Genomic DNA, 26,112 nt, shown 5'->3' with positions numbered 1-26,112 from the left:
GTTTGTAATAAATGTATTTGAAGTAGAAAGCTCGCTTTATGCTAATGTTATCGTTTGGTATATTTAATTCTGCCTGGATTCCACTATGCTGACGTCTTTGGTTTATCCCGGCTGTATTTGAAGTGGCCAGTCCAACGCTGTGGTAAGTGACTATTCTTTCTTCTCGTCGGTCATCTCAACTTGTTGTAGAGTCAACCACTGCAGGGTAAGTACCTCAAATATTTCACATTGTGAAATGTAATAATATTTCAGGTTTAACTGTTAAACTTGATGAGCTTGGCGATATTTTGTGACAAGTTTAGCCATATAACGGAATTGAAATCATCCCTTACTACTCTCCTAAAATGTTTGTGTTGTTTGTCGTATGTACTTCTTTATAGAAGTTGTTTTATTCGACAAATATCAATTGCCAAATTGTCAAAAGTAACGATGTGGATAGCTGTGATTGCCATTGTCAAGCTGGTTCTGCCCATGGTGAGGTGTGCTACAGGTGCGCACAGGGGTTGGGCGGTTTTGGAGATGACAACTGGCATGGGCTACTGTACAATGTAGCTACTACCTATTATGTATCATTTAAACAAGCTTTATAAACATTATTTGTGACATGATAGTGCCCACAGTCCTCCAAATACAAATACAAATACATAATAGCCTACTGGAGAACGAGACTGGCATTTGGGTATATTTGGAATTGGATAGCCTTTAATAACGTGCAGCTCTCTCTGTCTTCACGTGCACAGATTATCAGTGATCCAAGAATAACGATCGAGGGAACCGCTCAGCACGCTCTGCCGCTGAACTCTTAGGAGGGCATTGTAGAGAGCCATGCACTTGACTGTACAGCTGTAGGATCTTAATTTGAGCCAGTTTGCTACAGCAGCAACAGGGAATGTGAATTATTATGTGGATTATAATTAATATACATTTTTGTAGGGGTTGATAAATTTTTCCTAAGGGAAAATTAAGTCTGACATTTCAGTGGAAATGTTTTTACACCACACGTTTTACATTTGTGGCATTACAGGAAGGTTCTCCTGCAACAGGGTGATCAAATTAAGATCCTACATCTGTATTGTTGCTCGCTATAACGGGAGCCTATGGCCAGATATGAAAGCATGTTTAGTGGTGTGAGTCTTGTCCTTGAGTCAGAACTGAGCTATTTCCACTTAGATAGGCCATCTGCAAACTCAAAAGAGTATGTATTGTAAAAATTCATGAAAACAGAAATTAGCTTTTTGGTCTTATTTTATGGTTAGGGTTAGGCATTAGGGTTAGCAGTGCGGTTGAGGTTAGGGTTAATGTTAGGGTTAGGTTTAAAATCTGATTTTATGACTTTGAGGTTGAGCTAGCTAGTGACCACTCAGCAGAATTGCCTCCAGAACAAGATTAATGATGAAAAATGCTAACCTACAATATGATAGGGCACAGGCATTCATTCATGGAAGTGAAGTGTGTCTTTCGCTCTCTCTGTCACTCACTGGCTTATGGAGGTGCATTATTTTATACCAACCTGGTCTCAGAGCATTTCGTATTATTCTGTACATAAATCCGAGACACTCCATTTAGTATGATATGTTACGTTTCGTATGGTATGTATTAATTTGTGGATGTCCATCGCCAATTTTGTATGATATTTTACGAATTACAATTCGTGATATATGTTACGAATTTACAAAATGTACAATATGTTACTAATTTGCTAAATGAATGATATGTTACGAATTCTAGCTAGGTGGTTAACGTTAGCTAGGCTAGGCTAGGGGTTAGAGTTAGCGGTTAGGGTTAATGTTAGTGTTAAGGTTAGGAGTTAGGTTAAAGGGTTAAGATTAGGGTTAAGATTAGGGTTAGGGTTAGGGTTAGCTAAAAGGGTTAAGGTTAGGGTTAGGGTTATAAAACATGCTAAGTAGTTGCAAAGTAGCTCAAAAGTGGTAAGTAGTTGAAAAGTTGGTAATTAGCTAAAATACTAAAGTTGTCCCTGATGAGATTCGAAATCGCAACCTTTGGGTTGCTAGACGTTTGCGTTATAAGCCTACCCATCCACCCTGACCAACCACTCTACTTTCGCTTTTGCCTTAAGTAACCATCCATCTTATTTAACCATACCAAACGTAACATATCATATTTTTACTATGTTACGTCTAATCTATGAGACCAGTCTGTTTATAAAGTAGTCACGTTTCATTGTCACCCTCTCATACAAGCACACACTTTCTGTAGTTCTTATCAGACGGACTGCGCTCCACAGAGGCTGTTGAGTCTCCCCTGTTGCCTGTTTCCAGGAATGTTATTTTGGGCATTGAATGTCAGTTGGACAGACCTACAAAGCTTGTGCGTTTGCATCCATGCGTGCATGTTGGTGGCAGGCAACTGCTATGTGTGTGTGTGTGTGTGTGTGTGTGTGTGTGTGTGTGTGTGTGTGTGTGTGTGTGTGTGTGTGTGTGTGTGTGTGTGTGTGTGTGTGTGTGTGTGTGTGTGTGTGTGTGTGTGGGTGGTGACAATGCACATGGTTTGACGAGGGTTTGAGTTGTTTTTGAGAACACTGGTTGTGACTGACCGTATCAACCGTATCAACACAGTTATGAAACTGGTCAGGGGTGTTACTAGTGCAGCCATACACATCAAATTGGTCCTCTGTCATGGAGTCTACGGAGTAGAGAAGTCCACTAACAGAGGAGGTGTCTCTCGTGACAGACCGTTACGCTGAGATTTGGTTCTAGGCGCCTAAATTAACAGAGGAGTAGACAACCTGGTAGTAACTTTTCACAGACAACCTGGTATTGAAAAGGGACATTATTCAGATTGATTGTCTCATCACAAGAAAATGTCAGATTTTCTTCTCCTTTTCACAATGTTACCTCTGAGGTGACGCATAACTGTGTGGAGGTTTACATCAGGTGAATCCTGTTTACAACATCTTCCACACTGATAATTGCTGTGGGACCACTACCCTCCATCCTCCAAGGGGGACTACCGGTGCTTAGCCCAGCTCACTGTGCTCTCCCTGGGGTAAAAAGACTGAAGCTGTGGGTATTGTCTGGTGCTCTCTAGAGGTATTTTTACAGAGTACACAGTGTGCACAGAGCTGTAGGGAGACAAGAGGCTCACTCTAACCTTAACTAACCCCTAACCATCAAATATTATTTATTGGTAGCACTTGCACCTGCATCTATAATGCTGTGAGCCTTTATAATGTCTTAAAGACTTTATAATACCTGCAGGTATAATGCTTTATTACTTGTAATAAGCATATGTGATCCTTTATAATGTCTTAAAAGGCTTATAACATAATATGTCTCTCTGTGTATCATCATCATTGTTGTAAAGAGCATCATTTATATCAGTGATTTGCATAATGCTTTTGAATAATCACAGTGGCATGACAGAATCTCCCCTCTGGAGTCAGTACAGTCCTCGGCGTGCACATCACTGACGACCTGAAATGGTCCCTTCACACAGACAGTGTGGTGAAGAAGGCGCAACAGCGCCTCTTCAACCTCAGGAGGCTGAAGAAATGTGGCTTGTCCCCTAAGACCCTCACAAACTTCTACAGATGCATTGAGAGCATCCTGTCGGGCTGTATCACCGCCAGAGTATGTGAGCGGAGTTGAGCAGTCGGAAATCCCGTTCATCGCTCTTGGAGCTCCGCTAAAAACCACTCCACGCTCACAGAAAAATAAACTGCCACTCCAAATTCGCTCCATTCATTCAAATCATCATTTAACCAACACCCATTTATTTTTGTGACTACCTGCACCTACCATTTGGTTTTGAAGTATTGAAACCAAACCATATGATTTCAATGAAAAGTATTTTAATAAACATGAAAAGGTGAATGTAAGAAGCGCTCATCATTTCAAATAGGCTGCATGTCATATTAAACAGCATATAAACACTCTAAATAGGTCAGGAGCCAGACAGGGAGCCTAAGAAGGAATGGAAATTAATTATTTAGGCTATATTATTTCAAATATTTCAAGGCTATAGCTTACAAAGAAATATATTGTGAAGCATTAGTGAGTGCAACACAGTAGGCTGGTAGGAGTCAGGGACATAAAGAGCTCAGCATTTAAACAACATTTAGTTATATTAAATTATTATAGTCTATATATTGCACATATAGGCTGTGACTGACTTAGAATTAAATACAAATTAAACTGAAAATACCTTATTAGGCTCAGTCTACAGTGCCTTTGAATTCATTTTTAGAAACACCATTGGCCAGAGTCTGTGGCTTCAGGCTCATGCGATGTTGCCTGGAGACCAGGCCAGCAGCCGAGAATATCCTCTTCACTCTTGCAGAACCACAGGGGATGCTAAACACCCTTTTGGCCACTCTTGCCAGGTAGGCCTAAAGGTTTTTATAGGTAGACCTAAATGTTTTTATAGGTAGGCCTAAAAATTTTTATAGGTAGGCCTAAATGTTTTTATATGTAGGCCTAAATGTTTTTATAGGTAGGCCTAAATGTTTTCAGGCAAAACAACCCAATAAAAACGGAAAGCTCCGTTTTGAAAGTTGGAATATGACAGGGCTATTCGGCCAAAATCAATTATGGTCTGTTGTATAGATAATAGGAAAAAAGATTAAGGAAACTTTAAGAGATCTGATTTTTAGTTTATTAAATACTTTGCTACAATGAAACACTTAATTAGCTACCCACCTCATTCCTTTCTTTTAGCATGTGCATGTAGTAAGTACCCCATCATGCATTCGGGATATGTGTCTTTTCAGATTCCACTAAATATTTGTTGGTCTGATGTGATTAATAAGGAGCATCCAGACGCTGCACTTTATTAATTTATGAAATTGCTTCTTCCAATTATTGATAAACATGCACCTGTTAAGAAACTGACTGTTAGAACTGTTAAGGCTCCATGGATTGATGAGGAATTGAAAAACTGTATGGTTGAAAGAGATGGGGCAAAAGGAGTGGCTAATAAGTCTGGCTGCACATCTGACTTACTGCAAATTGAGAAATTATGTGACTAAACTCAACAAAAAGAAGAAGAAACTGTATTATGAAGCCAAGATCAATGATATAAAGAATTATGGGAAAAAACTTTGGAGTACTTTAAATGAAATTATGGGCAGAAAGCCAAATTCAACTCCATCTTTCATCAAATCAGATGGCTTATTCATCACAAAACCCATTATTTTTATGATTACTTAAAGTGGGCAAACTTAGGCAGGAAATGCCAACAATGAACAGTGAGCAATCGTACTCATTCATAAAAGAAACTAACAATGAAAGAAAATCATTGCAAGTTTGAATTTTGTCAAGTTAGTGTGGGAGAAGTGGGAAAATTGTTGTTATTTTCCTGTATTTAATCTGAGCCTAGAGGAAAGTCTTTCCGCTACCCAAGAGTGGTAAAGCAGCCTTTATTGGTTCTAACAGCAGACCTATCAGCTTGCTGCCAGCTTTTAGCAAACTGTTGGAAAAAATGGTGTTTGACCAAGTACAATGCTATTTCTCTGTAAACAAATTAACAACAGACTTTCAGCATGCTTATAGAGAAGGGCACTCAACAAGGACTGCACTGACACAAATGACTGATGATTGGTAGAAAGAAATTGATAATAACAAGATTGTGGGAGCTGTACTGTTAGTTTTCACTGCAGCCTTTTGACATTATTGACCATAACCTGTTGTTGAGAAAACTTATACAGTATGTTATGGCTTTTCAATCTCTGAAATATCATGGATTCAAAGCTATCTATCTATTAGAACTCAGAGGGTTTTCTTTAATGGAAGCTTCTCTAACGTCAAACATGTAAAGTGTGGTGTACTGCAGGGCAGCTCTCTAGGCCCTCCACTCTTTTTACCAATGACCTGCCATTGGCATTAAACAAAGCATGTGTGTCCATGTATGCCGATGATTCAACCATATACGCATCAGCAACCACAGCTAATGAAGTCACTTAAACCCTTAACAAAGAGTGGCAGTCTCTTTTGGTATGGGTGGCCAGTAATAAACTGGTCCTGAACATCTCTAAAACTAAGAGCATTCAACCGGGCAACAGACTGTTCACTCTGCTACCATCTAGAAGGAGGAGACAGTACAGGTGCATCAAAGCTGGGACCGAGAGACTGATAAACAGCTTCTATCTCCAGCCCATCAGATTGTTAAACAGTCACCACAAGCTGGCCTTCGCCCAGTACCTTGCCCTGAACCTTAGTCACTGTTACTAGACGGCTACCACCAGGTACATTACCCTGCACCTTAAAGACTGCTTTGCCCCATGTACAGTGCATATGGAAAGTATTCAGACCCACAATCGGGGGAGAAGGGCCTTGGTCAGGAAGGTGACCAAGAACCCGATGGTCACTCTGACAGAGCTTCAGAGTTCCTCTGTGGAGATGGGAGAACCTTCCAGAAGGACAACCATCTCTGCAGCACTCCACCAATCAGGGCTTTATGGTAGAGTGGCCAAAAGGAAGTGGCTCCTCAGTAAAAGGCACATGGCAGCCCACTTGGAGTTTGCCATAAAGCACCTAAAGGACTCTCAGACCATTAGAAACAAGAATCTCTGGTCTGATAAAACCAAGATTGAACTCTTTGGCCTGAATGCCAAGCGTCACGTCTGGAGGAAACCTAACACCATCCCTACGGTGAAGCGTGGTGGTGGCAGCATCATGCTGTGGGGATGTTTTTTAGAGGCAGGGACTGGCAGACTAGTCAGGATCGAGGGAAAGATGAACAGAGCAAAGTACAGAGAGATCCTTGATGAAAACCTGCTCCAAAGCACTGAGGACCTCAGACTGGGGCGAAGGTTCACCTTCCAACAGGACAACGACCCTAAGCACACAGCCAAGACAATGCAGGAGTGGCTTCGGGACAAGTCTCTGAATGTCCTTGAGTGACCCAGCCAGAGCCCGGACTTGACCCCGATCGAACACCTCTGGAGAACATCTCTCTCCCCTTCCAACCTGACAGAGCTTGAGAGGATCTGCAGAGAAGAATGGGAGAAACTCCCCAAATACAGGTGTGCCAAGCTTGTAGCGTCATACCCAAGAAGATTCGAGGCTGAAATCGCTGCCAAAGGTGCTTCAACAAAGTACTGAGTAAAGGGTCTGAATACTTATGTGAATGTGTTATTTCCGGGGGTTTTTAAATATATATTTGCAAAAATGTCTAAAAACCTGTTTTTGCTTTGTCATTATGGGGTATTGTGTGTAGATTGATGAGGAAAAAGAACAATTCCATCCATTTTAGAATAAGGCTGTAACGTAAAACAAAATGTGGAAAAGGTCGAGGGGTCTGAATACTTTCCGAATGCACTGTAGATAGAGTCATTGAACACTGTTTACATACTGTTTTACCCACTTTAGATGTACAGTTGAAGTCAGAAGTTTACATACACTTAGGTTGGAGTCATTAAAACTTGTTTTTCAACCACTCCACAAATTTCTTGTTAACAAACAATAGTTTTGGCAAGTCAGTTAGGACATCTACTTTGTGCATGACACAAGTAATTTTTCCAACAATTGTTTACAGACTAATTATTTCACTTATAATTCACTGTATCACAATTCCAGTGGGTCAGAAGTTTACATACACTAAGTTGACTGTGCCTTTAAACAGCTTGGAAAATTCTAGAAAATGATGTCATGGCTTTAGAAGCTTCTGGTAGGCTAATTGACATCATTTGAGTCAATTGGAGGTGTACCTGTGGATGTGTTTCAAGACCTACCTTCAAACTCAGTGCCTCTTTGCTTGACATCATGGGAAAATCAAAAGAAATCAGCCAAGACCTCAGAAAAAGGAATTGTAGACCTCCACAAGTCTGGTTCATCCTTGGGAGCAATTTCCAAACGCCTGAAGGTACCACGTTCATCTGTACAAACAATAGTATGCAAGTATAAACACCATGGGACCACGCAGCCGTCATACCGCTCAGGATGGAGACGCGTTCTGTCTCCTAGAGATTAACGTACTTTGGTGCGAAAAGTGCAAATCAATCCCAGAACAACAGCAAAGGACCTTGTTAAGATGCTGGAGGAAACAGGTACAAAAGTATCTATATCCACAGTAAAATGAGTCCTATATCGACATAACCTGAAAGGCCGCTCAGCAAGGAAGAAGCCACTGCTTCAAAACCGCCATAAAAAAGCCAAACTACGGTTTGCAACTGCACATGGGGACAAAGATTGTACGTTTTGGAGAAATGTCCTCTGGTCTGAGGAAACAAAAATAGAACTCTTTGGCCATAATGACCATCGTTATGTTTGGAGAAAAAAGGGGACGGCATGCAAGCCGAAGAACACCATCCCAACCGTGAAGTACGGGGGTGGCAGCATCATGCTGTGGGGCTGCTTTGCTGCAGGAGGGACTGGTGCACTTCACATAATAGATGGCATCATGAGGAAGGAAAATGATGTGGATATATTGAAGCAACATCTCAAGACATCAGTCAGGAAGTTAAAGCTTGGTCGCAAATGGGTCTTCCAAATGGACAATGACCCCAAGCATACTTCCAAAGTTGTGGCAAAATGTCTTAAGGACAACAAAGTCAAGGTATTGGAGTGGCCATCACAAAGCCCTGACCTCAATCCTATAGAAAATGTGTGGGCAGAACTGAAAAAGCGTGCGCGAGCAAGGAGGCCTACAAACCTAACTCAGATACACCAGCTCTGTCAGGAGGAATGGGCCAGAATTCACCCAACTTATTGTGGGAAGCTTGTGGAAGGCTACCCGAAACGTTTGACCCAAGTTAAACAATTTAAAGGCAATGCTACCAAATACTAATTGAGTGTATGTAAACTTCTGACCCACTGGGAATGTGATGAAAGAAATAAAAGCTGAAATATATAATTCTCTCTACTGTTATTCTGACATTTCACATTCTTAAAATAAAGTGGTGATCCTAACTGACCTAAGACAGGGAATTTCTACTAGGATTAAATGTCAGGAATTGTGAAAAACTGAGTTTAAATGTATTTGGCTAAGGTGTATGTAAACTTCCGACTTCAACTGTATAACACAAACAAAAGAGCGAGGTGTAAACCTCCAAACAATACACAGGCAGAGACCCGTAATAACAAGAGCACGATACACGGTACTCACGAGACCAACGGACATGCGACAATAATCGACAACGACAATGGGCAACAGAGGGCACATATATACACATACTAATCAGGGGGAATGGGAACCAGGTGTGTGTAATGAGACAAGACAGTTGGTGGTAATGATCCAGGTCAGTGACACCTAGAAGACCGGTGACGTAGACCTCCGGAACTGGTGAACGGAATGAGCAGCAGTACCGGGGGGATCCGTGACATATACCAATTATGGCATATCACCCATAGTCAGAGAGAAGTTGGCTAAAGCACATCTAGATCTGGGACCAGGTTACTACAGTGTGCTCTGTGGAATCCCCACCAGACAACATATCTTGGTGTCATACAGTAGATGATAAAGGTTCCTTAATCCCTTGATGCTCTAGTACTGGCCTGTCTCAGACTGTCTATGTCTGTCCCAAGGAGGACTGTGCCCTCAAAGACCCTTTGTGTGTGTGTGTGTGTGTGTGTGTGTGTGTGTGTTTATGTGTGTATGTGTGTTTATGTGTGTATGTGTGTGTGTGTGTGTGTGTGTGTGTGTGTGTGTGTGTGTGTGTGTGTGTGTGTGTGTGTGTGTGTGTGTGTGTGTGTGTGTGTGTGTGTGTGTGTGTGTGTGTGTGTGTGTGTGTGTGTTTGTGAGCCGTGGTCAGACATGTCCTTGTAATTTGACACGTGTCTGAGAGAGAGAGAGAGAGAGAGAGAGAGAGAGAGAGAGAGAGAGAGAGAGAGAGAGAGAGAGAGAGAGAGAGAGAGAGGTTTACGCTACAGGGACAGGGATGAGGCTGCTATATACAGTATATAGCACAGGGCACAAGGTTGACAGGCAGGACAAGTCTCAGACAGTCACAGGGCATTCAGTGAAAACTCTCTAAATAACTCACTGTCACTGCTAAGAGGGACTCACAGCTGGTAAGCATTTCAAACTGTTCCTTTAGCCCTATGGAATCTGGTTGAGCATGTTTACATAAGAGTTATAGTTGTGGAAGCTTGTAGAAAATAAATGGCTGCTCAGTGACATTTTGAAAGTGTGTTGAAGGTCTGAGATTTACTGAAGCGCTTATAAACGATTATTAAATGGTTTGTTAACTATTAGTAAAATGTCAGACATAATACATTTTGGGCATATTAACACATATAAATAATGTTACAGACCTTTTTAAATATGTTGTGTTTACAGACTGCTGTTGCAATAGGCCTGACAGAAACAAAGACATTCTGTCATTAAATGGAATGATACTGATGTATGTGGAGTATGTTGTAGTGCTAATGGTCTGCTCATTTTCTGATTCTGTGTGTGTTTTCCTCCTCAGGACTTTTATGAATACCGGTAAGCAACAGAAGCCAGTGCTAACAGGCCAGCGGTTCAAGACCAGGAAACGGGGTGAGTTGAGTTACAGCCACAGACAGCTGTCTACGTCCAATGTCAATGCCTAATGTTTACCACATACAGTATGTTGGCAAGACAACATGCATGGTGTGAAATTGCAATACCAATATTTTGGCAAGACAGCAGACACAGTGTTACGTTGCGGTACCAAATAATTGAAACCGTTTCTTAAATCAACTGCCTCTTTAAGACTGTGTGTGAGATGTCTTGATTATCTTTGAAGTCTCACGACCTCCAAAGTGTCAATGCACACTTTTAGATCAGATTTCTCCTATTAAGATCTGCTTCTTAGTAAGGGACCAGCAAAGATATAGCAGGGTACTTCTCTTCTCTCCTCTCCTGTCCTCTCCTTTTCTCTCTTCTCTTCTCTCCTCTTCTCTCCTCTTCTCTCCTGTCCTCTCCTCTTCTCTCCTGTCCTCTCCTCTTCTCTCCTGTCCTGTCCTGTCCTCTTCTCTTCTCTCCTGTCCTCTCCTCTTCTCTCCTGTCCTCTCCTCTTCTCTCCTGTCCTGTCCTCTCCTCTTCTCTTCTCTCCTGTCCTCTCCTCTTCTCTCCTGTCCTCTCCTCTTCTCTCCTGTCCTCTCCTCTCCTCTTCTCTTCTCTCCTGTCCTCTCCTCTTCTCTCCTGTCCTCTCCTCTTCTCTCCTGTCCTGTCCTCTCCTCTTCTCTTCTCTCCTGTCCTCTCCTCTTCTCTCCTGTCCTCTCCTCTTCTCTCCTGTCCTGTCCTCTCCTCTTCTCTTCTCTCCTGTCCTCTCCTCTTCTCTCCTGTCCTCTCCTCTTCTCTCCTGTCCTCTCCTCTCCTCTTCTCTGCTGTCCTCTCCTCTTCTCTCCTGTCCTGTCCTCTCCTCTTCTCTTTTCTCTCCTGTCCTCTCCTCTTCTCTTAAGTCCTCTCCTCTTCTCTTCTGTCCTCTCCTCTCTCCTCTCCACACATAAACACAGACTATAAATACACTTCGCTTCAAGGGTTCTGTTTCATCTCTCTTTTACAGCAATAGATTGTTGTGGCTTGACATTCCCTCTTACACAACACCTACTGCGATCCAGCATTGCTACAGCCTGGCTCCCAGTCATTAAGATGTTCAAGTTCCTAGAATGTCAGCTCTCTTGTTTGTGCTCTCTTGGCAACTCCCAGACATGACAGGACAAACAGATCTGGGACCAGGCTATAGCTAAACTTCCTGCCAGTCCAGAAGCAGTGGGTGTTGTTATATAAATTACTCACAGAGCAGAAGAACGTGTAGTGTCGTAGGAACATTGGGTTCATACTCCGTGGGGCACCTTGTTGATTCTCTTGATCCATGTTTTGATACCTGGAGAGCTGTTAATGAAGGGGATATCGTTTGGACAATGTGTTCTTTGTGAAAAACACAGAGGATTAATCAGGGAGGCTAACGCTCCCCCAGGCCAAGTAGTGACCCATCAGGGCAGGGTCCCTTGTCCTCATCACACCTTGGCTGGGGAACTGAAGGGCTGTCTTATTTGGCCCCCCAAGGGGGAACAATGCAAATAGTCCGGGTAGATATTTGATTCGGCACCCTGACCATCCGCTCAAGAAAAAATCGGCCTGCAGGTGAATCTAGTTGATAATCCCTGGCATACGGTATATACTGTATTATGCATGGTTTACCATACCTCACTTTCTGATGTTAACTGTGTTTGGGTTTAATACATATTAGTGTACATACAACACTGATGTCCTCCTCTTCCCTTTCCCTCCCTACCCAGATGAAAAGGAGAAGTTTGAGCCCACAGTTTTTAGAGACACGATTGTTCTGGGCCTCAATGAAGCAGGAGGGGACCTCGATGCTGTAGCCAAGTTCCTGGACGTTACTGGGTCCCGACTCGACTACCGTCGCTATGCCGACACTCTCTTCGACATCCTCATCGCGGGGAGCATGCTCGGTTAGTGCATTGCAGCAAATTTGGCAGGCAGCCCGACCGGGACTCGATTCCAGATCTCAGGACTGTCAGTACATAACCTTAGCCATTACACCAAGAGGTCTGCCCCGCTTGATGAGGTTGTTAGGTGTTGTACTAAGGCAGCTATAGTATCAGGGTCATCTGCACCTGGTTTCAGCTCTCTGCTCAGTAATGGGACATCCTGGTCCTTTCGTATCAGTATTCACACTAGGGCACCAGGCATGACCATGTCCACTCAGGCAAGGACAAACAGATCAATGCTGGCTTTGTCAGATTACCAGGATAATTCCCCATTAAAAAATACATCCTGGCCTATCAGAGAACCGAATACACTGTTCCTTCTTCTGTATGTGTCAGTGGACTGCTCATTGAGCTGTATGCACTTGTTCTAACTCCAAGTTTTCCTCGCTAATAGATGAGGGTACTTGAACACAGTTTTTTGTGTTTGTGGACATATTTGTATTTTGTATTCAGTGAGGTAGGGGATGGGGCATTGAGTAATATGCTGAACCCTCTGTCCTGTTAACTGGTGGTCAGTGTGCCTGAACTAGAGTGACCCTGCAGATCTAAGCTCGTAGATTTACCCTATAATCACTCTGTCTTTCTCCCCACACACTCCTTGTTTACATGGCATGGAGTTCTCACAAAGAGTATGTCTTTGACCACACACACGAAAATACACACACTCACAAACACATGCTCATTCACATCCTGCCGTGTGTAATCTTTGTAGAATTAGTTGAATTCTCTGCCAGTCTGTCTCTGTCACACAAACACACACACACACACACACACACACAAACACACACACAAACACAAACTCACACACACAGGATGGGGCCTGTGTCAGTCTCTGCATGCTGCACATAAACCCCATTAGAGATAACAGGTTTACGCTGGTCCTATAATAAGAACCTGGCAGTGTCAGTGGAGAGACGGAGCAGCTCAGAGGGAGACCAGGGATACGTGGTCCTCTACATGAAAGGAACCAGCATCTCAGGGAACCACATTAGCCTTTAGTAGCATGAAGGCTAGGTACCTGGTTCATGCAAGCACACACAGCACTATTTATAAAATGTGCTATACTAAAGGTGGGATATTTGCATGAACACATAGAGGAAGTGATGATTTTGTTAATCTACAACAGTCCTATGAAGCAGTTATGAAGTCAACAGGGATAGTAAAGCATTAGATCCAGATCTAACAGGTTGCAGGTTGGGCTCTAAGCCTTCAGATACTGTAGTTGTTGTTAAGCCCTCATAAACATCCTCATTTGTCCCAAACAGGAGGAGATTAAAATAATGGATCATCCTGCGTCAACAGCCACCTCGGGGATGGAACAGACAAAGGGGGGAAAAAATGGAGAGATGTTAGTAAATAGATGATTGACTAGGAAGAACAGAGCTCTCTCTCTCCTTCCTGTGAATGGGTAGTGTCTCCCTTTAGGGTGGAGTGAATGATGTAATAATGTTGTGTAATAATCCAGTTACAGTATGATTACTGATTATTGTATATCAGGGTCTGATCACTCCCATCCTTATGCGCCAATATCTCCATGATATCCACAACTTCTTGTCACATCAATCAATCATGGACATAGAGTAGATAGATAGGTCTCTTTCTGATTATTCTACAACTCTACAGTTATAGCTAACAGACAGTAAGGACATACCCATGCTGCTAGCTAACAGGGTTAAAGCTTTAAACCTTGACCCTGATGACTTGCCACGTCTTTCTGTCCGTCTAGATGTATGTCTGTCCGCCCGTCTGTCTGTCTGCCTGTCTGTCCATCTGTCTGTCTGTCTGTCCGTCCGTCCGTCTCTTCTTTCTAATCGCTTTATGACTGGGCAGGATAGATAGTCGTTGAAGTGGTGTGTTGACCTTTATGGCACAAGGGTCACTACCCTCTCCGGCTGTGCTGGTTGTTCCCCCTCATTCACTACAACCGTAATGTAAATAACTGTCTGTCTGTCTCAGCTCCCGGCGGGACGCGCATTGACGAGGGGGACAAGACCAAGGTGACAGAACATTGTGTGTTTACCACCGAGGAGAACCATGCCAACCTCCGCCGCTATGCTCAGGTTGGTATACACAAACACACACACAAACAATCTAATCTAATCAAATAACATTTTATTGGTCGCATACACATATTTAGTAGATGTTATTGTGGATGTAGCGAAATGCTTATGTTCCTAGCTCCATGAGTGCAGTAATATCTAACAATACACAACAATACACACAAATCTAAATCTAAAAGTAAAAGAATAGAATTAAGAAATATAGAAATATTAGGATAAGCAATGTCAGAGTCCGGAGTATATATATATATATATATATATATATATATATATATATATATATATATATATATATATATATATATATATATATATATATATATATATATATATACAGTGGGGAGAACAAGTATTTGATACACTGCCGATTTTGCAGGTTCTCCTACTTACAAAGCATGTAGAGGTCTGTAATTTTTATTATAGGTACACTTCAACTGTGAGAGATGGAATCTAAAACAAAAATCCAGAAAATCACATTGTATGATTTTAAAGTAATTAATTTGCATTTTATTGAATGACATAAGTATTTGATACATCAGAAAAGCAGAACTTAGTATTTGGTACAGAAACCTTTGTTTGCAATTACAGCGATCATACGTTTCCTGTAGGTCTTGACCAGGATTGCACACACTGCAGCAGGGATTTTGGCCCACTCCTCCATACAGACCTTCTCCAGATCCTTCAGGTTTCGGGGCTGTCGCTGGGCAATATGGACTTTCAGCTCCCTCCAAAGATTTTCTATTGGGTTCAGGTCTGGAGACTGGCTAGGCCACTCCAGGACCTTGAGATGCTTCTTACGGAGCCACTCCTTAGTTGCCCTGGCTGTATGTTTTGGGTCGTTGTCATGCTGGAAGACCCAGCCACGACCCATCTTCAATGCTCTTACTGAGGGAAGGAGGTTGTTGGCCAAGATCTCGCGATACATGGATCTCCTCCTCTCCCCAAGATCTCCTCCCCTCAATACGGTGCAGTCGTCCTGTCCCCTTTGCAGAAAAGCATCCCCAAAGAATGATTTTTCCACCTCCATGCTTCACGGTTGGGATGGTGTTCTTGGGGTTGTACTCATCCTTCTTCTTCCTCCAAACACGGCGAGTGGAGTTTAGACCAAAAAGCTATATTTTTGTCTCATCAGACCACATGACCTTCTCCCATTCCTCCTCTGGATCATCCAGATGGTCATTGGCAAACTTCAGACGGGCCTGGACATGCGCTGGCTTGAGCAGGGGGACCTTGCGTGCGCTGCAGGATTTTAATCCATGACGGCGTAGTGTGTTACTAATGGTTTTCTTTGAGACTGTGGTCCCAGCTCTCTTCAGGTCATTGACCAGGTCCTGCCGTGTAGTTCTGGGCTGATCCCTCACCTTCCTCATGATCATTGATGCCCCACGAGGTGAGATCTTGCATGGAGCCCCAGACCGAGGGTGATTGACCGTCATCTTGAACTTCTTCCATTTTCTAATAATTGCGCCAACAGTTGTTGCCTTCTCACCAAGCTGCTTGCCTATTGTCCTGTAGCCCATCCCAGCCTTGCGCAGGTCTACAATTTTAACCCTGATGTCCTTACACAGCTCTCTGGTCTTGGCCATTGTGGAGAGGTTGGAGTCTGTTTGATTGAGTGTGTGGACAGGTGTCTTTTTTATATGGGTAATGAGTTCAAACAGGTGCAGTTAATACAGGTAATGAGTGGAGAACAGGAGGGCTTCTTAAAGAAAAACTAACAGGTCTGTGAGAGCCGGAATTCTTACTGGTTGGTAGGTGATCAAATACTTATGTCATGCAATAAAATGCAAATTAATTACTTAACAATCATAAAATGTGATTTTCTGGATTTTTGTTTTAGATTCTGTCTCTCACAGTTGAAGTGTACCTATGACCTCTACATGCTTTGTAGGAAAACCTGCAAAATCTGCAGTGTATCAAATACTTGTTCTCCCCACTGTATATATATACAGTACCAGTCAAAAGTTTGGACACACCTACTCATTCCAGGGTTTTTCTTTATTTTTACTATTTTCTACATTGTAGAATAATAGTGAAGACATCAAAACTATGAAATAACACATATGGAATCATGTAGGAACCAAAAAAGTGTTAAACAAATCAAAATATATTCTATATTTGAGATTCTTCAAATAGCCATCCTTTGCCTTGATGACAGCTTTTCACACTCTTGGCATTCTCTCAACCAGCTTCACCTGGAATGCTTTTCCAACCGTCTTGAAGGAGTACCCACATATGCTGAGCACTTGTTGGCTGCTTTTCCTTCACTCTGCCGTCCGACTCATCCCAAACCATCTCAGTTGGGTTGAGGTCGGGGGATTGTGGAGGCCAGGTCATCTGATGCAGCCCTCCATCACTCTCCTTCTTGGTCAAATATCCCTTATACAGCCTAGAGGTGTGTTGGGTCATTATCCTCTTAAAAAACAAATGCTAGTCCCACTAAGCCCAAACCAGATGGGATGGCATATCGCTGCAGAATGCTGTGGTAGACATGCTGGTTAAGTGTGCCTTGAATTCTAAATAAATCACAGACAGTGTCACCAGCAAAGCACCCCCACACCATCACACCACCTCCTCCATGCTTTACGGTTGAAATACACATGCAGAGATCATCCATTCAACCACACCGCGTCTCACAAAGACACAGCGGTTGGAACCAAAAATCTGAAATTTGGACTCCAGACCAAAGGACACATTTCCACCGGTCTAATGTCCATTTCTCGTGTTTCTTTGCCCAAGCAGGTCTCTTCTTCCTATTGGTGTCCTTTAGTAGTGGTTTCTTTGCAGCAATTCAACCATGAAGGCCCCTCTGAACAGTTGATGTTGAGATGTGTCTGTGACTTGAACTTGAACTTTATTTGGGCTGCAATTTCTGAGGCTGGTAACTCGAATGAACTTATCCTCTGCAGCAGAGGTAACTCTGGGTCTTCCATTCCTGTGGCGGTCCTCATGAGAGCCAGTTTCATCATAGCGCTTGATGGTTTTGCGACTGCACTTGAAGAAACTTTCAAAGTTCTTGAACTTTTCCGTATTGACTGACCTTCATGTCTTAAAGTACACAGTGGCCCCGTGTAGCTCAGTTGGTAGAGCATGGCGTTTGCAACGCCAGGGTTGTGGGTTTGATTCCCACGGGGGGCCAGTAAGAAAATGTATGCACTCACTAAAAACTGTAAATTGCTCTGGATAAGAGCGTCTACTAAATTACTAAAATCTCAAATCTAATGATGGACTGTTGTTTCTCTTTGCTTATTTGAGCTGTTCTTGCCATAATTTGGACTTGGTCTTTTAACAAATAGGGCTATCTTCTGTATAACCCCCCTACGTTGTCACAACACAACTGATTGGCTCAAGCGCATTAAGAAGGAAATAAATTCCACAAATTAACTTTTAAGAAGGCACACCTGTTAATTCAAATGCATTCCAGGTGACTAGATCATGACGCTGGTTGAGAGAATTCCAAGAGTGTGCAAAGCTGTCATCAAGGCAAAGGGTGGCTGAAGAATCTCAAATCTCAAATATATTTTGATTGGTTTAACACTTTTTTGGTTACTACATGATTCTATGAACACTACATGTGTTATTTCATAGTTTTGATGTCTTCACTATTATTCTACAATGTAGAAAATAGTAAAAAATAAAGAAAAACCCTTGAATGAGTAGGTGAATGAGTAGGTGTGTCCAAACTTTTGACTGGTACTGTATATATAAATTATATATATAGTATATATATACTTATGGACAGTGTATGGATAGTATATCTGAAGAATACGTAGGATAGCATTGTATATGTACAGTAATAGTTGAATAGGATGGCATTGACTAGAATACAGTATATACATATGAAATGAGTAAAACAGTATTTAAACATTATTAAAGTGACAGTGACTAAATTCAGGGCAGGGTACTGGGTGGAGGCCGGCTAGAGATGGCTATTTAACAGTCTGATGGACTTGAGATAGAAGCTGTTTTTCAGTCTCTCGGTCCCAGCTTTGATGCACCTGTACTGACCTCGCCTTCTGGATGATAGCTGGGTTAACAGGCCGTGGCTCGGGTGGCTGACGGGTGACACACGGACACACATGAATGAATGCACGCACACACACACACACACACTTGCATACCCATACACTCTCTCTCTGTCTTACCATTGACTGGGGTAAAGGGGAGTGTTGGGGGGAGACACCCTCAGTGAAGTGGTATTAGATCTGCTAATACCCACCAATCGCCTGGGAGTATCCAGTGTGTCCACGACGACATCATTTTAATATAATCCTCCTGGATTAAACTGCACTCCTTCATGATCTGTTTGCCTGTCTGTCTCTCTCTAACTCTGTCTGTCTCTCTCTTTCTCTTTCTCTTTCTCCCTCTCTCTGTCCCAGCTCTCTGTGTCTGTCACTGAATCTCATGTCCCTCTGTGTGTCTGTGTGTTTCTGTAGGTTTTTAACAAGCTGATCAGGAGGTACAAGTACCTGCAGAATGCCTTCGAGGAGGAAGTCAAAAAGGTAAATTATTCACAGGAAACAGGCTTCACAGGAATTCACAGGAAACAGGCTTCAGGTGAATTCACAGGAAACAGGCTTCACAGGAATTCACAGGAAACAGGCTTCACAGGAATTCACAGGAAACAGGCTCATGTGAAGTCCCTTTAACAGTTCTTCAGTTTTGGATGATCCTATGTACTTGTGATTACACTTTATATCTTCAGCTGGGTAGACATTTTTTATCCTATTGTCTTTAGTTTACATCATTTCCTGCCCATGTGTTGACCTGTCCTGATTGACTGATTGATTTACTGATTGATTGATGGATGTTTTATCCCTTAGCTTCTGCTGTTCCTGAAGGCGTTCAGCGAATCAGAGCAGACCAAGCTGGCTATGTTGACTGGTATCCTATTGGCTAACAGCACTCTGCCCCCACCCATCCTCACCAGCCTCTTCAGTGACAATGTTGTCAAGGAAGGTGAGAGTGTGTGTGTGTGTGTGTGTGGGGGGGGGGGAGTTCTCGTTCTTGAGGCACATATGTATGGCATATATTTATAGCTCTGGTTTTCTTCCAAGTTGTTCTCTTACACTTGTCTGTTATTGGTATCTTGCAGGTATCTCTGCGTCCTTTGCGGTGAAGATGTTCAAGGCATGGATATCTGAGAAAGATGCCAATGCAGTCACCTCAGCCCTGAGGAAGGCTAACCTGGATAAGAAACTCCTGGTAAGAAACACTTTAGGCAGGTAGCCTAGAGCAGTGGTTTTGAACCTTAAGTCAAAAAATTCTGTGACTCCTCGAATGGTGGTCCTCAAGAGCTTTTGATGGTGATTTGGTGGTCCCCGGAACAGAAAAAGGTTGGGAACCGCTGGCCTAGAGGTTAGAGAGACTCTTTTACTGTGCTCCAATTATTTTACTGTGCTCCAGCCACAAGAGGAAGCTGTTGTAGTGAATTTGCAGGGTTGAAGATCAATGGAAGTTGTTTGAGCCTAGACTTCTTGATATTTCTCTAGGAGCTGTTTCCTGCCAACAAGCAGAACGTGGAGCACTTCTCTAAGTACTTCAATGAGGCGGGGCTGAAGGAGCTGTCAGACTTCATGCGTGTGCAGCAGTCTCAGGGAACACGAAAGGAGCTGCAGAAAGAACTGCAGGAGCGACTCTCTCACGACTGCCCCATACGAGAGGTGTAATACCAGATACCATGTGCTGCCTTTGTACCCTTGAACAAGCTCCAAGAGAGCTGCATTGCGCCCCACCCTGTGCTTCCAACCCCTCATTGGGGTGTGTTTGTCTGTCTCTGGGTTGGATTGTATAGGCAAAAATAATACATTCCATTCTCCAACATAATGGACAGTAAATAATTATTCTTCTGTGGTTCTAGATGGTGGTGTACGTGAAGGAGGAGATGAAGAGGAGTGACCTCCAGGAGCAGGCTGTGATTGGTCTGCTGTGGAACATTCTCATGAATGCTGTGGAGTGGAACAAGAAGGAGGAGTTGGTCACTGAGCAAGCCCTCAAACACCTTAAAGTACATCATCATAACATCAACCATGAATAACTTAACTCACTCCTAACCCATCCACTGTATAACAACATTAGAGATGGTCACTGTGGAGGCCCTCAAACACCTCAAAGTACTGCACAACACTAACATCAACCATGAATGAATGAATGACTTTGTTGATGGGGTGTGTATCCTCTGCCCTCCAGCACTATGCCCCCCTGCTAGCAGCGTTCAGCACCCAGGGCCAGTCAGAGCTGGTGCTGCTACTGAGGATCCAGGAGTATTGCTATGACAACATCCACTTCATGAAGTCCTTCTCCAAGATAGTGGTGCTCTTCTACAAAGGTCGGTATTATCATTTTATACAGGACACTCTTTCACACAGTTTCTATGTAAAAAAGAAGAAAAAAAAGAAAAAAAAGGGAAAAAAGGGTCTCTCTTTCATTTGTCTTAGTGGTCAGGGCTGGGGTCAATTCCATTTCAATGTAGGAAGTAAACTGAAATTCAAATTTTACATAAATTCACATAACTTCTCCTTGTGGTGTCTAAATGTTCCTGTTCTGTCTCTCTTCTCTCCACCCAGCTGATGTGTTGAGTGAGGAGGCCATTCTGAGGTGGTACAAAGACAATCACACCACCAAAGGGAAAGGTGTCTTTGTCGAGCAGATGAAGAAGTTTGTTGAGTGGCTGCAAAATGCAGAAGAAGGTAACATTTACATTTAAATACAGGTTAAAGTTACTGGTTACAGTTACAGGTAACCTAATCAATAACTGAATAGAAAACCATAGCATTTTCAGAAAATCATTGTTGAATCATTGAAACTGGACTATTACAGTTTTTCTCAATTGCTAAAACACTAAAACCCATTGGCTGAACAAAGTTCTCAGTTGCCTGGACTCATTTAGCTAATTATGCAGTCTGTTGTCAATACCTTAAACCATTTCACATGGTAAAACACAATTTGCAGATCTCACTTAGACTTTTCAGCAAAACTCTAAATACATTCTCATTCTCAAAACACATTCTGCACTCTAATGCACATGTCATCCATACTGGTAAACACAAGTGGCAACAATCAAATACAAATAGAGAACACATGTCATTGATTGAACACAACCACTCAAAATTGATTTAACCTGTTTCAAATGATGCGACACAACCAATATAAGCCAGTTCAGAGAGCAAACAGGTTGTTGAAGGTGGGAAGGAGAAAGTCTGAGAATGGATAGAAGAAACAATGTGAGAGGACGAGGACGAGTGCGTATATAATAATAATAATATAATATGCCATTTAGCAGACGCTTTTATCCAAAGCGACTTACAGTCATGCGTGCATACATTTTTGTGTATGGGTGGTCCCGGGGATCAAACCCACTACCTTGGCGTTACAAGCGCTGTGCTCTACCAGTTGAGCTACAGAGGACCACAATGCGAGGTGGGCGACGAGGAGGAAGAGGAGGAGGAGGGCAAGAAAGAGGAAGAGGAGGACGAAGAGGAAGACAAAGAGTGGAAATATCTGATGAAATTCAAGCAACAGTCATAGACCATGTTCTTGTCCATGGACTGACAATGAGGGAAGCAGGACTTAGAGTGCAACCCAATTTGAGCCGATTTTCTGTGTCCACCATAGTAAGGACATTCTGAGAAGAGAACAGGTACAGTATACTACTGTATTTTTGTAATTGCAAATTTACTGTACTACACTATATGCAGCTGTTTCAATATACATTTGTAAAGTTAATCACAGTATGTATTGTACTGCATGAATATGTTTTGTAACTACACAACTACAACTACACCTGCATGCTGCCACATGCAGGTGGAAGGACAGCTATATTCACTCCGGAGCAAGAGGCCGTTATAGTTGGCATGGTCCTTCAAGATAATGCAATACGACTCAGAGAAATCCAGGAACGAGTGATACAAGACAACACACACTTCCAGGGATTCGACAGTGTGAGCATTTCCACAATTGACCGTGTCCTCCATCGTAACAGGATGCGAATGAAACAAGTATACAGAGTACCTTTTGAGCGCAACTCACCAAGGGTGAAAGAACTGTGAGCTCAGTATGTGCAAGTAAGTGTACATTCAGAAACATTTACTGTAATCCAGATTGTCTACAGTACTAACACATACTATGTGAATGACATTACTCTTCAGTACATACAATGTATGTGAATCAGAAGTGCATACAGTAGGCCTAATTGTACTCTACAGTATAGCACTGTCTCTGTACGACTTACAAAATCCTACATACAGTATATTGTATTTCTACACAGACAATATTTGACTTGGAATCCTTGGACAGACCCCATGAGTTCATCTTTGTCAATGAAGCAGGCTTCAATCTATCAAAGAGAAGAAGGAGAGGCCGAAACATGATTGGACAGCGGGCCATTGTTTAAGTCCCTGGTCAACGAGGCGGCAATGTTACAATCTGTGCTGCTATCAGCAACCATGGTGTTCTACATCACCATGTTACACTCGGGCCATATAACACCCAGCACCTTCTAAGATTTATTGCCAATCTAAGATATATTTTATTTGAGCAGCAGGTTCAAGAGCAGCAGGGTCAAGAGCTAAATGAGAATCCCATTCCCACCTATGTGATAGTGTGGGACAATGTCAGTTTCCACCGAGCTGCTCAGGTAAGGGAATGGTTTAACATCAATGGGCAGTTTATGACCTTGTACCTCCCTCCATACTCGCCTTTCCTGAATCCGATTGAGGAGTTTTTCTCCTCTTGGAGATGGAAAGTGTATGATAGACAACCCTACACCAGAGTAAATCTGCTGCAAGCCATGGATTTAACCTGAGGTGATATAGGTGAGGAATCATGTCAGGGCTGGATACGGCACACAAGAGGCTTCTTCCCCCGTTGCCTCAGGAGGGACAATATTGCTTGTGATGTCGACAAAGTGCTCTGGCCTGACCCAGCCCAAAGACAAGAAGAAGCACATTGATCACATGTTTACTCCTTTGATTTTTGTCCCTTTTAGTATTGTATACTGTAGTACAGTGCATTGTAGGCTGTATACTGTACAATGGACAAATTGTATGGCCCTGAACATTGTGCTTTCCATTTGTTAACAGTACTGACTGCTCAATAGATTTTGACTGGTTGCAGGTTCATATCAACAAAGAACAAGAATTACAGTATTACAGAGACAAAGGACAAATTTGTGAGATGCAGGGTACAGTACTGTAAAAATAGGGATACAAGGAGGAGGAAGAACAAAAAACAAAAGTAGTAATTTCTGATCAATTTTGAGCTACTATGATAGAACATGTTTTTGTTCATCAAAAGACAATGACGGAAACATATGAAATTTGTTTTGAGATTAAAAATGTACTTCTCCCTGAGAACTGTATGTTTTGAACAATGTGTTTTCTATTTTTCGGTGTATTGTTTACTGACTGCTTGAGAGTGTATATCATTTTGATCACTTTGTTTATGATTTGAGAGCAGTGTTTGATTTTGAACACAGGTAAAACTGTTTTGAGGCGAATGTTTCATTTTGCGAGAGGAGTCAGAGGTTTTGTAAATAGTGCTTGAAGATGAGGTTTTGTGTTTAATGTTTTCAGGAAATGGAGCAAGGTTTCAGAAATTGTGTTTTAGCAATTGAGAAAAACTGTAACTTTCGATAGACTTGGGCTGCAATGTGCGCTCTACTGTAATTCCTGTTTTTATCACTATGTGGAGCTGTTTAGTAATAATCTTGATGTTTATTTTCCCCTGTAGAGTCCGAGTCTGAGGGAGAGGAGGACTAGAAGACCAACCCAACAAGGAGTTTGTCTGTAACTCTGAAGTCTGTGGCCTGTATATGTCAATCAGCTCACCTGTAGTCCCCATGTTGCATAGGGCACGTTCCAGGTCGTCTTTAAAGCGATCATGCTACTTATTTTAGAAGATTTGCTAGGCTTTATCATATTAATGTGGTTCCTGATACATTCAAGATAAACACTTATCAAGGCATTGTAAGAAGTATGAGATAATGTGTGCAGCGTGACTGCAATAAAAAAAAAACCTGGAACACGCCTATCCATAATGACTAACCAACCAGGGGTCCGAGACACCTCAACATCCTGCTCTAGGCAATCAAAGCACAACCCTCAGCGAAAAACCAGTGGACCGCCCGACTCAACTTCAGGAGGACAGGAGACTAGATGTCATCTATCAAGACCGCCCAATCTGTGATATTTACAGACGTTTTTTTCAATTAAGGATTGGGCATTTAATAAAGAGGTCGAACACATCAGTCAGTCAGAGCGAACTCCCTTTACTAACGTTGTTCAGGGATAGAGAGGAAGTCAAGACCTCAATCTACAGTAGATTGTCATACCCGTTTTATGGAAACTCAACTTTGTGTTTGTAACTTGGCAATGCTTTTATCTTTTTATTAATAAAGTGTTTTTATTTGTATTCACTTGTTTAGTCTTGTTTCTGTATTGTATTCTTAAATAAGTTGGCAAGTAAATAAGGCTTATTTTCATATGTCTGATGGAGATCAAGGAAGTTGTGGTTTTCAATAAACTCTGATTAGTTAGGTACTCAGTAACTCAGAACTGAATGAGAAAGTGGGTGATTGTGAAGGCTATTGATGGGAGGAGATGAGAGGTGAAGTCTAGCCAATCATTGTGTAACTTAACCTACATGCACCTGCTTCTCCAACTGCGTATAAACAGGCCAGGTGAAGGAATGCTGTTGACATTACTGTGACCTCTGTCCTGTGCTGCAAGGAAACGGCCCAGAGTTCTAATGGTTCTAATGGCCCTTAGGTAAACAAACTGGCCGCATCCCAAAAGACACCCTATTCCCTATCTAGTGCACTGCTTTTGACCAAGGCCCATAGGGAAGAGGTTGCCATTTGGGACCTAAACTCCAGGGATTTAATGAGCAACAGGGACCTCCACTGTAGATGTAGAGAATTACATCAATGCCATACTACTGCATTTACTGTAGGTCTGTTTCTCAGAGCAGCATGTTGCCCCTTTTTATTTATCGCTTATGTACAAGTATGTGGTAACATTTCACAACTCTTAGTACAAAACTCAAAACAGATAATCAAAAAGGCTGTTTTTTTCTAAACTTTAAGCACATTTTCAATTGACTAAGTACAACATACAAAATCACACAGTAACTTTTTCACCAAACCTAATTAGTGTTTCATCTAGAAATACCTTTCATATAAAGGTATTGCCTTTCACAATGCAATGCTCACAATACTTTTCATATGATTCTCTTCTCATTTGTTTAAATACATTTGACCATCACTTAATCCAACTGCGCTTTATGGTTAATCACTTAACTAACCGTTTGGTAAATCTATAGATTTTTAACTGGTTTGTCTACTATATATGGATTTTGAGAATTACAGCAATAAAATGTGTGTTTGTAAAGTATAAACATCTAAATTCATGTATGATACATTATAACCATGCATAATCAATGGTAATTGATTTCATATAGTGGTAACCACAATTGGTCACCATATACATGTAAAAGGGGATGTGTGAACACTTGCAATTTCTTCCAACATGGAGCAGGATAGACAGCTAGGGAGAGGAAGAAATCAAAGAGCTCGTGGACAAGGGGCCTGTCAGAGAGGTGGGCATGGGCCCCATCAAAGAGGTCGAAGAGGTGGGCATGGGCCCCATCAAAGAGGTCAAAGAGGTGGGCAT

General features: G+C 42.2%; 1 pseudogene across 1 annotated transcript; it reads left to right on the top strand.

Annotated features, from left to right (window-relative positions):
- The first annotated feature begins 85 nt into the window (after nucleotides 1-85).
- LOC311132017 (eIF5-mimic protein 1-like) lies at nucleotides 86-24,201 on the top strand (annotated as a pseudogene). Its single transcript has 12 exons — nucleotides 86-205; nucleotides 10,371-10,440; nucleotides 12,168-12,344; nucleotides 14,340-14,443; nucleotides 18,880-18,945; nucleotides 19,267-19,402; nucleotides 19,539-19,648; nucleotides 19,936-20,106; nucleotides 20,304-20,450; nucleotides 20,633-20,771; nucleotides 21,010-21,132; nucleotides 24,173-24,201. The product of its transcript is annotated as an eIF5-mimic protein 1-like (transcript).
- Nucleotides 24,202-26,112: the final 1,911 nt, after the last annotated feature.

The sequence above is a fragment of the Coregonus lavaretus genome (genome assembly GCF_964263955.1).
Source record: "Coregonus lavaretus genome assembly, chromosome: 7".
NCBI classification, from domain to species: domain Eukaryota; kingdom Metazoa; phylum Chordata; class Actinopteri; order Salmoniformes; family Salmonidae; genus Coregonus; species Coregonus lavaretus.
Note: the sequence above shows the minus strand (reverse complement) of the source record. Positions and strands in the feature narration are given on the sequence as shown.